General features: G+C 39.5%; 1 protein-coding gene across 1 annotated transcript in view; it reads left to right on the forward strand.

Moving 5' to 3' along the window:
• The first annotated feature begins 3,310 nt into the window (after positions 1-3,310).
• The window catches only part of LRFN2 (leucine rich repeat and fibronectin type III domain containing 2), a 77,372-nt gene continuing 63,081 nt past the window's right edge, over positions 3,311-17,601 (forward strand). The window contains exon 1 of the mRNA XM_075042930.1: positions 3,311-3,337. The gene's annotated coding sequence lies outside the window, so the exon portion shown is untranslated. The remainder of the gene's footprint in view (positions 3,338-17,601) is intronic.

A 17,601-nucleotide genomic window follows, 5' to 3' on the forward strand; every position in this document is an offset into this window, starting at 1 on the left:
CCAATACATTTTCCTGTCTCAACTTGTCTTGTCCCGGTTCTTCTGAAGTTAGTGGTTGCAGGCAGAAGGTCTCCGGTCACCACAGTCACTTATTTTCTTACACATCAAAGATCACCTTTGAATTTCTGAAAATCACTCAGGTTATTCTATTAATTCATCTTACTCTAAATGTACCTGTTCCTTTCAATTGCTAATGTATAAATTGTAGAAAACAAATGGAAATGAATTAAAGTAGAAATCTGGCTCTGCAAAAGAAGTTGTGTTGCTTGGTAACAAGGACCCTGTGCCTGCCAGACATTGGTCATGATCCCCCTGCTTTGTGTAGCATTTGAGTCCAAAGATAACTGTTATCACGGGACTGCATGAAGTTTATCATGCAGTTGCATAAACTGGCTAAATGACTAGTTACAGATGTTACGGGCTCCTACATCTGCTGCTCTCAAGCCATTTCTTCTGGAAAACTCCTTTCTGCAGAGTATGATAACTTCTTATTTCTACTGTGTTACACACACCATTAATCTTCCTTCTCTTCCTAGTTCTTGCTGTCACCTCCTTTTGTAGCTGGAGGGGACTTAGCACTGCCAAACAAGAAACCTCCTGTCCTGTAATCTGGTGACAGCACAGCATATCTGTTCCTAGCAGGGCAGCTTCAGGGGTTGTGCTCCCTCATGAACATCAACTGAGGAAGAAGATTAAGAGTAAGAAATTCCCTGATAACTCATCAGATAGGAAGGTGCAGAAGAAACAAACAAAAATTATACAGATAGAAGTAGCTACTGTCTGTAGTGGTAGTTCCTTGGATGTTGAATTGCCACGTACATTTTTAGCCTTGCTTCATGGATTCAGAGATTTATTTGAAGAGCTTAAAAGATGTTAAGAATAGATCTGAAAACGTTGAGAGCCTGGGGTAGGTGGCAGAAGGTTAGAATTTTCACCCAACCTCCAACTATGCTTTTACTTTCTCCAAGTATTCCCAACAGAGAGAGAAAATTCATTAATATATCAGGAGTGAAAAGCAATAATCAACTGGGAGATGGGAATAGTAATATTATGCTGTATGGCATAAACAAATGGCTAAAAGTAGGTACCGAAGAGACCAAGGCAAAGTACTCTAAGGCTGGGCAGGAAAGAGAGTTGTTGAAAGAAGCAAAAAATGAGATGCATCTTGTTCAGTACAACTCAGCACAGGGGTCAACACAGTCACAGCAAGCCCCATCAAAGCGAGGCAGTCAATGTGATCTGGAGCAGAGAGTAACATTTCAGTGTATTTAAATTGAAAGGAAATTTCTCTACTCTTGGCATATGTTATTTCACTGTCCAATGCCCTCTATATGTGTGTGTTGATCCCACTTCTTCTGAAATGTGCATCAGCTTCCAGGGGTTTACATGCATCAGTAGTTACTGATAGTAGCTGCTACTGACTAATTTAGGCACGCCTGAGTAGCTGCAATGCACACTAAGAGGTTCCCAGGGTTTTAGTAGAGAAGGCACAGGAGCAAAATTAACATTTTGGTAGCTGTTATGTTGATCTATGTTTTCTTGAAGAAATGACACAATTTAAGCTTGCCATCTGCTTGCTTATCGCTGACAAAATCCAACATCACAACAACAATAATCCTGTGACTAATTTTAGATAACATATCTGTAATTATTTTTTTAAGTGTTTTTCATCTCTTCCTCTATTTTTCTGTGTTTCTATGCATTCATCATCTCTCTCCCATCTGAGAACATAGCTGATGACAGCTCAGTGATACCTTACTGGTGTATTAGGAAGTGTCACTGTTGTCAAAGCAGAATTTATTTTTCTGTGTGCTTGGTCGAAAAACAGTCTGTACTGTATACATTTCCTATGCTTAATACACCTGCCTCTTGTCAAAAGCTAGAAAAAGGTAGAAATATGCTTGCTTTCTACAAAAGAGAATGTTTTGCTTGGGTGAATGCTAATCAAATGATTACATTCAGGTCAAGTTTCTCTTCAGTGTTTCAGTAGAGTGTTATGGCTCAGCTACAGGGGATTACTAATCAACAGGTTTTGGATGAAAATCAGGTAGTTCAAGACCTCTTTTGACTAATGATCATTAGGCATTATATTACTAATTATAACCAACGGGATTATATACTTAGAAATTTTTCCCATACTAAAGTATGCCACATAGCATTATTTTGGCACTTCAATGCAGACAGGCAAACTGAGGCATTGAAAACCTCCATGTGCTCCAGAAAAACAAGTTTTACTTTTAGTCTAGATGAGAGCTTAGTTAGGCAGTGGTACATAAATTGACAGATGAAAGGCCTCAGGATCGTCTTGTCACTCCGTGCCAAGAAACGCCCTACAGAAGTGATCAGACTAACTCTGACCACAGGCTGGAAACAGTCCTGCTGGGTGAGCACAGTGTTTTATTTGGCCAAATACTCTTATAAACCCAGGTGCATTAGCTTATGCAAAACACTATGTTATCTTTGTTCTTGAGCCTGAGCATGGCTGTTTCTGAATGGCACTGCAGTGTCACAGTTGTGACAGACATAGCTGAAGGAATCAAAAGACCCTGTAGGGCCAACAGACTCCCTTTTTTGAAAGTCACTTATTAAAACTAAGTTGCCCACCTTCACCTTAAGAAAATCTAAAGATCTAAAAAAATCTGATGAAAATGGCAAAGGGATCATGTATGCTTTTACTGGGGCAGAGAGATGCATTTTTTTAAGAGTTCTCTACAGAAATGCTTGCACTTTGGGGCTTGTCAACAGGTCACAGAACACTGTATCAGTAGATCACCACTTCAAATTTTGTTTCATTGAAAGTCAGTAGTACTCAGTCAGTCTGTGTCCAATGAATTGATGGGTTCACATGTTTCTAATTAATTGCTGCCCACACTGACATTGACACCAGAAAGAAGCTATGCTGGCAGTCATAAAAGACAAAAAGTCAAATGGGCAGAGATGCTGAATTATTCTTATCCTACTGTAGATATCAAAGAGTTATTTGCTTTAAAAACACTATGTCAGCCAATCCAAGTAGTAACATTCCCAAGCAAGGCATATGGGGACGAGGCTTGTGATATTTTGCTGAATCTCTGAGGGACAGAGTTCCTCCTTTCACAAGACTGTCTGTGGACCTCTCCCAACACTAGCATCAGCCAGAATGGACCAAACCTATTTTCAGTGTCTATCCTCTGCATTTAACCTTGGGTGACAGAAGCCTAGAAAATGAGGAATTTCACAGAGAGGGTGAATGGGATATTATTCAAGTTTCTTCCTATACAAGTATTATGAAGCATTGACTGCCACCTGTTTTTTTGTTTTCAGAATAAACTAAGGGAGGTCCTCCTTCAGCTTTCAGGTAAGCTGTGGCACTCCTTGCCATTGGGCTATTAAACACGAACTACATCTTTTGTCTCAGAAAGTCCCTCATCTGCAAATTTTGGGGGCTTCTGAGAATATTCTAGATAAATTTTGATAAATGCTTGCTCAGATCTTCCCTAAACATTTTGTTTTGGCCACTGTCAGAGACAGAAAATGGGTGAGATGGCGTTCTCATCTGGACCTTTCATCTGAGCCAGGATGCAAGGTCTAACCCTCAAAGATCCATTAGCTCCAGAGGTATTCAGTTTGCCATTTGACACAGCACTGTTCAGAGAAAATCTTTGGCTGCCCACCACTGTCAATTATTAAAATTGTCTCCTATCATTATTATTATTATTATTATTATTATTATTATTGCTTTCTTATATAGGCAATGTAAACTATGCTGCTTGTGTTATGGCAAAGCTTTTTATACATGTTCTTATCTCCAGGGTAAAATAGTAGTTAGAGCATTAGACTAAAAGTTTGGAAAGCTAGGTATTAGTTTCAGATATGTTACTGGTTTCTAATACAGCCCCAAGCAAAATACTTCTCTGTGCTTTTTCATCTGTAAAATGATGATGATGATGACAGAGCTCTGTGAAACTATTCGGCCACATTAAAATGGAAAGCACTGTTGATAGCTTAGAGCTTGTTATTACCACCATGTGTAATGCAGGCCCTGCAAAATCAGAGCATCATGAGATGCCTGCTGTCCTCACTTATATAACTTACCCCATGAACTAAAGAGCATTTCCATCTGAAGATGCATATCAGATGGAAACAAGTTATGGGAAATGAAGCTTCCATATCCTTTTGGGGTCCTGGATCAAACCACCAACTGGTACAGCAGTCCCAGAAAATTATAGTAAGGTTTGTTGATCTTGGTCTTGTGGGACACTAGCATAATTCAGACAGTGTCACCCGAGGGTCTGTAAGCCAACTTACCAGACCAGCCAAACAGGGAAGGCTGATCTTCACCTCAGTACATCCCTGGCAGCCTGACTCCCTCTGCCCATCCAGGCAGCACTGCTGCTGCAAGTCTCCAAAGTTATCCTTCCTCTCACTCACTGCAGTGACTGAGTTGTCCCTATTGTATTTTCTGGCATCTCTGCTCCATTCTTTTCATAGCATCATTTCTATTTGTAGTGTGATGTTGCTATTGGACCAATGAGGCTATTTAGTGAGCAGATAATCTTGTTCCTTCATAAGGAAAAATTACTCAGCATTACAGTTTATCCACAAAGCAAACAGATTGTCAAATAAAATAGCACATTATGCCCTAAATAATTAAATAACCATAGAGATATTTGTTATTCTGCTATTCAGCAGACTGGTGTTGGCTGAGAAAGCAGATACCCTATTCCAAATGATGTTGGCTTCACTTTTAAAGTGCAGTTACAAAAGAAAGCAATTGTCAAAATGGCAGCGTGGGGTTCCGTATTTTTTCTCTTTGTGACTTCCTGAGGAAATTTGTTCTGTTTATAAGTCACACAATTATTTTTCTAACTGCCAGCGCTGCAACTTCAGACTTAGAAATTTTCACCAGGATTCCTCTGTTTCTCTTGTGCCATTACCAGAGGAGGTACCACAATGACCATTTAGCTGACAGGTTTGTTGATGAACAAAGTAGACTAGGATTTTGCTCACTTCTCATAACAATAGTGGCTCAGCTAGCTGAGCAATGTGATTTTTTTTTTTTTTTTTTTTGGTCATCTGTGTGCCAACAGTGGTTGAAGACAGGAGTGGTAGAAGGAATCTAGTACTTCTTCCCCAGTGATGCACAGTATTGCTTTAATGAATAAAAAGAAAGTTTTTAGCTGGTATGGTAGAGGTATTTATTTGTTTCATTGTTCACTAAATAGATAAACTGGACAATAGTTTATGTTTTGAATTTAATGCAAGAAGATACTGTTCCAAATATGCAATAATATACTTACATATTAATAATGCTTAGAAAGTATCTGTGGTCCTAACATAGGTTTCAAAAGATCCCAAACCTATATGTGTGTGTGTTTATGTTCTTCCCTACTCCTGGCAGATTTTCCTTCTCAATCTTTCAAATCTTTCATTTACAGTAACAGGCTTCAATTCAATCCCAGGTTGTTTAGATTTGTTGCCTTGCAAGTCATCAGAGCCAGAAACACCTGCTGTGTTTCACTAGAAAGAGGGACTGTGAGGCTGTGATATACCCAGCATGTGTTTTTTTTTAATTCGTGTCAAGTTGTGAGCTATATGACCTTAAAACTGCACCGCCCCTGATTTGTAGACAGTCTAGCTTAGGTAATATTTAGAGGTATACAAAATGCTTAAGTACTGACTTTATATCACTCCCAGAACTGTGGACATAACTAAATCAACTGACTTCACAGCCATAAGAGATACAAAAAAATTGTAGCAATGAAGATTTTATTTCTCTAAAGTATTTCTAAAATAACCTTTTCCCCTCTCTCTTAAATGGGAAGTAAATGGAATACATGATAGTGTGGCAAGAGTGTTTTATAGGCACACTTGAGTAAGGCAGCCATTTCAAACTCTTGCCAATAAAAGGCCAGTTCCTACTGCCATTATTCACTTGTACAGTCCTAATGACTTTGATACGATGATATGCTCGAGCAATTTGAGCAGGATTCAGTACAAAATATTCATTTCAGGACTGTTTATTGGAAGTTAGAAATTTGTATCTATTGTATAAATAATATTTTGGACTATGAAAAATGAATTGACATTTTAACATCATATTGCTAAAATAATGGCAACCTTTCAGGCTACTTGATTACTTTTGCCCTTCTGTCTGCTAGGTCTGGGAGTGGACTGCTCTGCTTCACTTTGGATTTTCAGTCAATCTCACTTTTTTGTTTTCAGTTCAATGATGGGTGCTTCAAAGTTAGAGCAGTTACTTTCATCAGCTTCTTTTCATGACTTTGTTTGCTTTTCTTCTTGAAATTGAACCAATTCCCAATAAGCCCCAGCCAAGGGACAACTATTTCAAACAAACCTTTCACTTGGGACCTTATCTGTTGGAGTTCTTTCTAAAAAGCCTGCTGTTGCCCCCTGGTTCATGTCTCTGATGCCATCTCCAGCAGCATAATGTATGGGGGGAGCACATTGTGCATCTCTAGATCTGAGGCTGCTGAGAGCTGATTTGGTCCCCTCAGGGGTTAAACTGTCCCTGTGATACCAGAAACACCAACCCATGGGATCACCCCAGCCATGTGCATTCTCATCCTCAGCTTGCCTCAAGAGTGTCTCCTGCTTAGTCCCTAGTTGTGGAGGCTCAAACAGAGCCAGCAGAGCTGACAGGGCTTTCCAAAGAACATCTCTGCTGTGTATGGGGCTCCCTGAGAATAACTGTGCAGCTGCATTACCGTGGTGAAAAAGTGATTTCAGGCAGCTGAGGAACAGACTCACTGGGGTGCTTCTCTGTGCTTCATTGACCCAGTGAGAAGTTCGTTTGTGACTAGAGTTCAGAACAGCTACGGTGGTGCAAACGCTGATAGTAATAAGTTGGTGCTTAGCAATTCCTGTATCCAAGCCCTTCTGACAACTGTAAGGCTGACATTCCTCAATCAGTATGCACACACATTTAAATGAAGAATCACATCATTGGTTTTCCTGTCTCATTCTTAACCCATTGAACTCCCACCGTGCTGCCATTTCCTGTTATCAGACACTTGTCAGTCATAAGCAATCAGTCAGATGCTTCACAATTAGCAGGGAGAAAAGATACAATTTGTTTGTGTTGGTACCAGATATTTAAAGCCAGGAGCAGGATAAGCCAGAAAAGTGTTTCACCCTCAGACTGCTGCAAGTCAGTCTCTGTAGCATAGCTTGTTTTCTTGGCTATGTCTTGTAATTTTTAGTAATGACATGAGAAGAGAATGTCCTTGATATATTTCCTTTGATGGAGTGAGGTTTAGCTACTACTGTCATTGGCTGCCTTTGCATAAACCTTGGATTATTCTGTGTATTCAGTTTGCTTGTAAGGATTTGGTACTGAGATGCTTCAAAACAAGCTTGTTAGAAAAACAAGAAAATAATATCAGAAGGATTTTTTTTTTCACAAGGAAAAAATCAGTAGCGTAAGGAAGAAAACAGTTAGGCCCAGAAGTATCTGCACAGGCAACTGACCCTTTCCAAAGTAATTGTTGGACAGAGTATTTGTTGTACTTTATCAGGCTCATACCGGAGGTTTTCTTTTGAGTAATTTTGCATCTGCATAGGTGGGTAACTGAGATTAGAACAAGTGTCTGGTCTGTGTAATTGAATCTGTACTACTTATGAGCAGCACTGAGAGCTCCCAATTGCAGCTGAAGGTCTATTGCCTGTGTTCTGGTTTGCATGCAGAAAGAGAGCCAATGCTCCAGAGTTTTCAGCCTAGTTACCCAATGCAGGATAGGTCTGGGAGGAGAAAGAATGATGCAAAACAACCAATGAACACCCTGGGCAGATGAATAGCAAAGAAGAGAAGAGATCCAAATCTCATGAGAGTTATGATGAGCTCATATTAGAGCATGCCATATTTTGTGTCTTGGTGGCATCCACCATTGTGTCATATTTTCCAGAATGAAACTACAAACCATTGAGAACTTGAGAGTGTGTGTCATTTTACCCAGATGAAATACACTGGGAGAAGTGCTGTGGAAGAGCAGAATATTTTTTACGGTGAGGGTGGTGAAACACTGGAACAGGTTGCCCAGAGAGGTAGTAGATGCCCCATCCCTGGAAACATTCAAGGTCAGGTTGGACAGGGCTCTGAGCAACCTGATCTAGCTGAAGATGTCCCTGCTCATTGCAGGGGCTTGGTCTAGATGATCTTTAAGGGTCCCTCCCAACCCAAACTGTTCTATGAATCTATGACATCATTCCTACCCCCAGTGAGCAATATAATCATTAACATTTGTTGTAATGACATATAGAAGCAATATTCACCTTCCGTGGCTAAAGTTGATGTAGGCTGTAAAAAAGATTTGCTTTGTCTGAGCTATTACTGCTCAAGTGACAGAAGGAGACTTCTGCTGCACAGGGGGTAAATGTCACACCTTTGTCGGGGAACAGAAAAAATTTATTTAGAAAACCTAAACTGAATGAGATGTTTGGTAGAGATCACTTAACATATTGTAATACATTCCTTTCTCACCTGTTTCTTTTCACCTGCCATGAAAAAAAAGTCTTGTTCTTGTCTTTGGTTAGTTTGGTGGATTTTTTTGTTTTAAAAAACTTTTAACTTTATATGAAGTGCACACTTCAAAGTTTGTATTAAAATTTAAAGGGTTGTTTTACTGCATCAGAAGTGTGCAGCTAACATTCCCTTGTTTTAGATTGGTCCTTCCTGTTTGAATTAGGGAACTTAGATCTTCTATACTGTTGTGGTTTAACCCCAGCCTGCAACTAAGCACCATGCAGCTGCTCACTCACACCCCCCCACCCAGTGGGATGGGGGAGAAAATCAGGAAAAAGAAGTAAAACTCGTGGGTTGAGATAAGAACGGTTTAATAGAACAGAAAAGAAGAAACTAATAATGATAGTAATAACACTAATAAAATTACAACAGTAATGATAAAAGGATTGGAATGTACAAATAATGCACAGTGCAATTGCTCACCACCTGCCGACCAACACCCAGCTAGTCCCCGAGCTGCGATTCCCCGCCCCCACTTCCCAGTTCTTATACTGGATGGGACGTCACATGGTATGGAATACCCTGTTGGCTAGTTTGGGTCAAGTGCCCTGGTTGTGTCCTGTGCCGACTTCTTGTGCCCCTCCAGCTTTCTCGCTGGCTGGGTATGAGAAGCTGAAAAATCCTTGACTTTAGTCTAAACACTACTGAGCAACAACTGAAAACATCAGTGTTATCAACATTCTTCACATACTGAACTCAAAACATAGCACTGTACCAGCTACTAGGAAGACAGTTAACTCTATCCCAGCTGAAACCAGGACATATACCCTGCTGAGAGTGAATGTTTAGGTATTCAGAGAAATCAAAGTTTAAAGGATTCCCAGGGATTTCAAGAATGGACATTTCTTAAAATAAAAAAGTCCTGAAACCATTGGTCAGAATTATGAGCTAAAAAGCAAAGGAAGACTGAGCATAAAATGAAAGAGCAACAATAAAGAATCAAAGTTCATGCACTTCTGAAAAAGCCTTTTAGTGTTAAAGGTCAAAACTCATCTGTTTCTCCTATCAGCTTAGTCTTAATAATAGAAATAACTTTAAAAAATCATGGCAGAAATCTTAGTACACTGATTTATAAAGAGTTAAGAAAGGTTTTAATCCTTAATCTACTTGGCTGTGCACGGGTATGAACATAACATATGCTTTGTGGGATCCCTCGTGTTCAAAATTTTTTCCAGTAGCTGGGCAGTGGAACCACAGAAGCAGAAGCTGAAAAATGTGTTACCAATAAGGCATCTTCTCCACCCCTTGTTAGAGCAAGACAGTTTCCCTCTAGTCAGTGAAAAACTATTTTTCCTTCTTACGTATGACAGATCTCTTTCCTTTTCCTGAGAAGATTTCCATAATTCATAATTTCATTTTAGAGTTTTAATGACATCTCTTATTAATCTTTTTCTCTTCACTTCTTTGTTGGACCTCTTATTACAAGTTCTCTTACCCTTACTCTTCAAGTCCATGTAGGCAGCTGTCATATTCTTTTTTGCATTGATGGATTTACAAAAGACATTAAGTCTTTTTTTTGTTTTGTTTTACTTAGTAGGATCACTTGTAAGGTGCCTATGGGCTGACTCTAGAAAATACAAATTGGAACAGGTTACCCAGAGACGTGGTGGATGCCCCATCCCTGGAAACATTGAAGGTCAGGTTGGATGGGGCTCTGAGCAACCTGACCTAGCTGAAGATGTCCCTGCTTATTGCAAGGGGGTTGGACTAGATGACCTTTAATGGTCCCTTCCAACTCAAACTATTCTATGATTCTAAGTCTTATCTTGGCTTATAGGCAATAATGTGAAATATGGGTGTGTGGGGAGGGTAGCATGAGTTTTCTTTATTTCCTAATACCTACAGTATATTTCCTCAGCCTCCAAATTCTATTACATTTTGATGCTGCACAAAGAAAAGTGTGTGGAGGGAATTCAGGGTAGGAGGTCACATCCCAAATGCAATGCACAGAGCTCTGTTTAAATGCAGAAGCCCCAAATGCTGGTGGATACAGTGGGTTAGAGCAGTAACACAGCTTTATCTGGAGTGGCAGGAGGGGAGGGTGAAGGAGAGGAGCCAGCATTACAGTACCGGTAATGCTGCACATTAGTTATACTATGTTTGCAGAAAGGTGGAGGGTACTTCAGTCTCAAGTAAGTACTGCAACTTTAAGCAGTGACGTATTGGCTGAGACAACTAGAAAAAGCTGTAACACAACAGCCTTGTTTTAAATGGGTTTTTGATTGGTTGTTTTGGTTTTCTACCAGGCAACTGGCTAATCACATGCCAATGCACCAAATTCACGGGGGAAATTTTACCATGTAAACATTGCAGCACTTGCTCTTTTCCCTCACGCTTAGAAACAACAGTTGGACTTGGCTTAGTTTCAGAGAAAAATAACATCAATTTACAGCTTGATGAATAGCCCTCTTTTTTCACCTGATTGCCACAGGTGCAGTTCCACTATGATGGCAGGAAACAAAGTGAAGAAGGGTGGAAAAGTAAACATATATATTTTCCTCTTTGCTTTTTCCTTAAGTACTTTAAAGCAGTCTCTAATGCCAAGTTATATTATAAAGGTGTCATAAAAAGAGCACTGGCTGTCAGCAACTCTGAAATAAATCCACCTGTTCAGCCATCACTTCAGAAGATGTTGATAGCCCTACAGTGAATTTAAGTAGCAAATAATGGGTCTGTTCTCCTGACCTACTTAATTTTTAGGACTGTCCCTAAGGAGGTCCTAGAAATCTTAAACTCACTGAGGAGCAATGTGTTGTGCTCCTATCTACCAGGTCTTAATGCTCAAATTGAGCTCTGGTTGGCAATGCTTGTACAGGACACAATCTGTTGTTTGATATCAAGCAGAGTGACAGATCTGAATGCAAAGTAAAGAATAGGGGAGTTGTCTGGTTTTTGAGGGCTTTTTGGCTAACATAAAGCACCGATTCTGGTTCCCTCTAACCCCTCCCCAGAAGTGGGGGTTTTAAAAAGCTTTGGCTTACGGTTACGGTGGAAATCAACCTTGCACATGTCATTATTTCAGTGTGCTGCATATAACTGTGTTTCTACAATGCTGTTGGGAGCGGAGCACAGTCATCTTGTGAGGGAAAAAAATGAAAATGAAATCTCTTTCACTCTTTATTAAGTGTTGTCATTACAGCTGTCCTGGCCTCTCTTGTCATGTGAGTAACTATGACTGAATATAGTTAATCCTTTGTATGTCTAGATTTCAACCAAAGGAGTCACAGAAGTTACAGGCAGCCTCTATTCCTGCATGTGCAACCTCCAAACTGTGCAGTGTGACTAGAAGTGAAGAATATGCAAAATGACCAGAAAATGTTTTCAGCCAACAATTCACAAACTTTTTATGAAGTACTGTTCAGATTGTCAAGCTTTCACTAGCAAAATACTCACTACAGAAAACTTGATGTCCTTCTTGCCAGTAATGTCCCTGGAACTAAATCCCTTCATAGGCATATTGCTTCCTGCAGATTAGTGGAATAGGTAATTTGAGACCACCAGAGCTACTCCAATGAATCTAGCCCAAAGATTAAAACCTCACTGCTGGAGCAAATTCTGTGCCTCATCCCATACTGACCTAAGTGATAATGTACTAACATTTATTTTAATGGATAAAGATTGTACTTCAGGGCAGCTGGCTGACATTTGCTCATCCTCTTGGGGAGAGTAATTTATGAAGGATTTGGCATTTTTCTACTTGTTTTATCCCCCAGTAGGGGATAGAGGAAACCTTTGCCTCTGAAGTGAACAGTACTGTTGACTAACATTATAAAGGAGCCACAGTTCTTTTCCCTAGTAACTTCAGCATACTTAAATGTAAAGATCAGAGCTTTCCTTTTATGTTGAATTTCTGTTGCTTTTCAGTGGATTCTTGAAGGGTTTGCTGGCCAATCTGTTAATACTTAAGTCAAATATATACACCTCCTGCTTCTTTTCCTAAGGTCAGGCAGTTATGTCCAGGAAGCTACACAAGGAAGTTCTACAAAGCCCAGTTTTATATTAGATGACTGTCCTGCAACTGCTGTTTCTGTTCACTAAGCTCCCTGAAGCAGAAAGCCACTCCTAGTAAAGTTGTGGGTGATAGTATAAACCCATCAAATTAAAATTAATTTAAATTTCTGCAGTTAAAACTGGCATATGGACCTGCAACTTTTTAAGATGGAAGGTGAGGCAGTTAGAAAGCCAATAGTAGTGCTGCTGCTGTAAGAATAAAATAAAAAATATATATCCTGGGGAAATGCCTGCTTACCTTTTACGTTCCTTTACTAGGACAAAACAGTCAGGTCTGGATTCATCCTTTCTAACTTCCGGCAGCTGAGAGCATAGTAGTCACTTGAGCCTAGGTCTGTTGTCAAAGGATGGAGATAAACACCTCCAGATGATAATTCAGTTTTGAGGTATGATGAAAAGCCCATCTCATTCCACTGACCATTGAGAGTGACCTTAGACTTACAATACACTCAACCTGACTTCCTCAAAAAAATCCTGAGAGTTAGATGGAGTTATATAGATTAAAGCCAACTGAAGTTCCACCTGATGATAAGAATAAAACAAATTGTTTTGTTTCTAGATATGCAACTGCTTTGAGTAAATGAGCTGAGGGAAAGAGGAGAGAATGTTTTACTTCTGAACATGAATTCCGGTCTTCTGTCTGCATTAGAAATGCTCCCTGTTATCTGCACTTGAAAAATAGGATGGGTGGGGAGAAAAAGAAACCGAACATTTAAACAAAAACACACAGGAAGTTGCATTTGGAATAAAACATAATGGAAAACCATTGTGAACTTTCACTGAACTACTGAAAACTCATAAACAAACTATTATTTTTATTAAAAGTATCATGGTTCTGCTCCTCAGACAGTTATTTGCTATTTAAAACTGCAGGAACAGAGCTGGCCAATCTTTCAAAATGGTCAGAACTCATAAAGTAAAGAACTAATAATAATAAAGGCCTGGTGTTAATTAATCTGAAACCAAACCACAAATATTAATTTTTGGGAAGCCAGTATACATCAGTCAGTCATAATCAATACTGGTGGCATATGAGGACAAAAGGAAATGTAGCTGCAGGTCCATCACAGGAGGAATGAAGAGATTGTTTGCAAAAGTGGGAAACTGAGGAGGTGATGTGTTTTGCGCAGGTATCAGATGTACTGGAGATTAGAGCTACAGAGAGATGGCAGCTACTGTGAGACACTGCTGTGAGACTGGTGTCAGCCCTTTGTCAGACTCAGTGATAACGTGGAGCAATGTTGGTCCTAGCATACCAATAACCCGTGACAACATCCAGTTTGTCTGGAGAGAGGACAGGGTGTTTTCCTGTCCCCTTGCCCCCACCACGACCACTAGAAACATGGCACTGCCCATGTCAGAGACTGTTGCCAGCCCCTGAAATAAGCCAGCAAAGCTCTCATGGTGACTGCAGGCTCAAGAGGACTCAGTTACAGCTTACACCTCTGTATTTACCATGTCCTCCTTTCTTTTAAAAGCTATAAAGTCATATCCGAGGTGATGTGCTTTCATGCTAGGTGGCTTATGGACATGAAAGCCCATATCAAATAGAATTGATCAAAGTGACTGTAGAAACCAAACCTGGCAGCGGCTTGTCTCTTGGGTGCATTTTGTCACCAAGTACTCACAGAGAGTTACAGACTTAGCTGGCCCCGCCTAAGGGAGAGGCTTTGTGAGGTATTCTGCTGTGCAGCCATAGAGGCGATGGTAAATAGCATTAATGGTGAGTGACAGTCATGCCCTATTTCCTCCACATCACCCAGCTGTGAGTCAGTTGCCTTCATTAGGTGAAAGTTTCCTTGGACTTTGCATAAGGCTGAATTTTGGACTGAATTATGCAGTGCATAGTCAGGAGGCAGGGATCTATACCTGTTGGGGCAAATGGACTGGAAATTTTGGGTTATGCACATACACAGAAAAGAACAGAAAGAAAAGGAATGAGCATCCGTGATTCATACAACTAGATATAATCCATAGAACAACTGTGAAGGGAAAGGGTTTACTTCAGTAAGTAAGCTACTTTATTAAAAATGTAAATGACACTAGAGCTATAGAATAGAATGAGTGCCAGCTTTCCAGCTTACTCAGGAAGATGAGAGGAAAGTATGATTGACAATTCTTTTTCACAGTTTAAATTCTCCTTTTTTCAATATCCGAAATATAAAGCTATGGGCTGTAGAAAGTGTTTATTAAACCTAAAAATGAGCAATTCAAACATTTGCATGAGCCATAGCACAGTGATAATGAAGTTAAAAACAGTACCAGTGGTGGTGGTAGTATTTTCAGAAAGGCTGAAAAATGGTATTGCTTTTATGATCTTAAATATAGGGATTGTTATGATAGATAAACAATTGAAAAATCATAGCATGAAAATGTAGGTGGTACAGCTGACTGGATTAAAACAGTATTTGATCCTGGACCTATGAGATATACCATAGAAATTCTAAATAACTGATGTGATTCTTCTATGTGTGTACATAACTGTGGGTGCAATCCCCTGTGCAAATAGCTTACAAATGTTTTGAGATATTTCATGATTACTGCTACTAAATAATGCAATCTGCGATAGTTATTAATCATTATTTTATTACTGTAGTAGTAAAGCTCTAGAGATAGACACATCAGATGTAAATCAGCACTGCTTTGTTGACTTTTAATTTGGCCATGCTGATGTGCATCACTGAGGAGTAGTTCAGTATTTGGACATAGATATAAGGGCAGCTTCCTACACATAGAGAAAATGTGATTATCTTTTACGTGAGATACATTAGTATATAAACTTTTCCCTCATCATTTTAAAAATGTGTACAATGAAACAGATATTTACCTGTAAAATACAAAGCATTAAGTAAATATAAATTCCAAAATTAGCAGGTGGTAAAAATTAATTCAGAGTAATCCTGGTGTTTTATTATTAGATTTCATTGTATCAGCTTTTCCTGCCTGATGAGCTGGTGCTCTGTAAAGCTAAGATAATAGAAGCCTGAGGTTCCTCTCTGTTACAAGAAAAAGCAGGTTTGATTTTCCATGTGAATTATGTGGCTTGTGTTGCGGTTTTGAGATCGTTGATCAGACCTGGTCAGAGAGTTGCTCCTCCACATATGGATGCTGCACCAGGAGGGGTGCTGCCAGGATGGTGGACAGGAGCCACCATACACACCCCAGCTGAGCCAGAGCCTCCAAAAGGCTCCAGGGCACCTCCTCCAGCAGTGTAGCTGTTTCTTTGGTAAGCCCAAGACACCTTCTGCAAGGGTAGGGCTCACAGCTTCCATTTTTCTAGTGAATTCCAGGTCATCTGCTTTTTGCTCTGCTGAAATTCTCCATACAGTTTCCATAACACAGGGTGCTCCCCCAGCTCTAAAGATATGGGGCTGTTGGGGAGCTGGGTGGTGAGGCCCCACAGGAAGAGCCACATGTCAGTAAGTTATTATTCCTACATACATAGTAATTGCACTGCCTGGGGATCCAGTTCTCGATGAAAGGAGCTATAAATGTAAGGTATTATTAGCACATGGCTTTGTAGTGAACCACCCTCAGGCCACATTAAGGTTTTTTGATGCTTCTTGGTTACAGCCTCTAAAGGGATCTTAACATGATCTCAGAAAAGGAAAGAAGCAAAATAAAGAACCTTCCATCTCTCTTAAAGTTTTAAATAAAAATGAAAATGCTTGTATTTGGATTTTGATTTCTGTTTGGAGCTGACATTTTGTTAAGATGCAGGCTGAGCATCTTGATTATTCTCTTTTAAAAGTGACCTTGATTTTTTTAAATTGTAAATTAAAATAAAAGATCTGGTGACCTTTTTATTGAGGTTTCCAAAGAGCTGAGAGGAGCCATCCCTGTGTCCTAGTGTTGCAGGAATATCTCCTGCTAGGGAACACAATACCTGCGTTAAAAATGCCCCAAGGGCCATATTGATGAGGGGAAACTCGCTCTCCATGGCCTTTTTAACATTCAGCAACAGCGTAACTTGTTTGTTTCCTCTGTGTTGAAAATGTCAACAAATGTCACCCAAGTTCTTTGCTTTCCTTTCTTATCTATTGACATGTTATTTGATATGCGTGTGAGAGTGTAGAGTATATTAATAAAGGAACTTTATTCTCCAGTGAATTAACAGAGTGAGGGTAAGGCTGTACTGAAGAAAGGTTTCTTCTATCAGTTTTGCCATTAGGAAAAAAATAATGCTTTACAAAAGACTTACTGAAGAGAGAGATCAAAAGAAGATGTGTTAGCTCGTAGTGGTCTATCCTTCCTCTAGCATGGGGTCTCTGTTCATAATTCTAGGATTTTCCTTGTGACAAAATTTGAGTGCTTTGTCCAGACCATTTAAATATGCTTTTTAGCAATGCAACTCCTGTTCTTTTTCCTGGGAGACTATTTCATAGTCAGGACTTCTGGGATCAAAATTTCAGAAGTCCTTAACTGTCTTTCATACCTAAATAAAAATTTCATAAATTACTTATGTCCCCAAAAGTGAGCTTCCCAAAGGTTCTCAATGATACTCAGAGCCTGTAGGTGCCTTAGTTGCTTTTGGAAATATGTCTGCAGTACCTAAATCACTAAGATTCTCTGAAATTGTAGCCTTTGCCTTTAATGAGGCTGCTGATATTTGGATTAAATTGTCCTTTGAAAACAGTAATTTATTATACATTATAGCACTAGGTACATAATATAATTATAATAGGTAGAATATGATACTTAACATTTATAAGGCATTTTTTGTACTAGTATAATTATTTAATTAGGGCAGTGCTGAGAGGCCCCGAAACCAATTGGGTTTATAATTTGCACATACTATGTGAATGCATAGAAAGAAACAATTTCAGCCCAAACTGCTTTCAAATGTGTTAACGGGACAGAAAAACAATGAGAAGTGAAAGTTTTTGCTTTCATTGTAAGGACAGAGAACTTGCATAGAAGAATATTAAGAGACTTTCCAAAGGACAAATACCAGTTGTCTATGACAAAGCAATGAATTTAAGTCCCTGTACCTGTGCATGACAAGATCATCTTTCCTTTTCATCTTCAGCTGTTTTATGCACACTAAATTCTGATGACTTATGTACCTC

This window comes from Buteo buteo, chromosome 12 (assembly GCF_964188355.1).
Source record: "Buteo buteo chromosome 12, bButBut1.hap1.1, whole genome shotgun sequence".
NCBI classification, from domain to species: domain Eukaryota; kingdom Metazoa; phylum Chordata; class Aves; order Accipitriformes; family Accipitridae; genus Buteo; species Buteo buteo.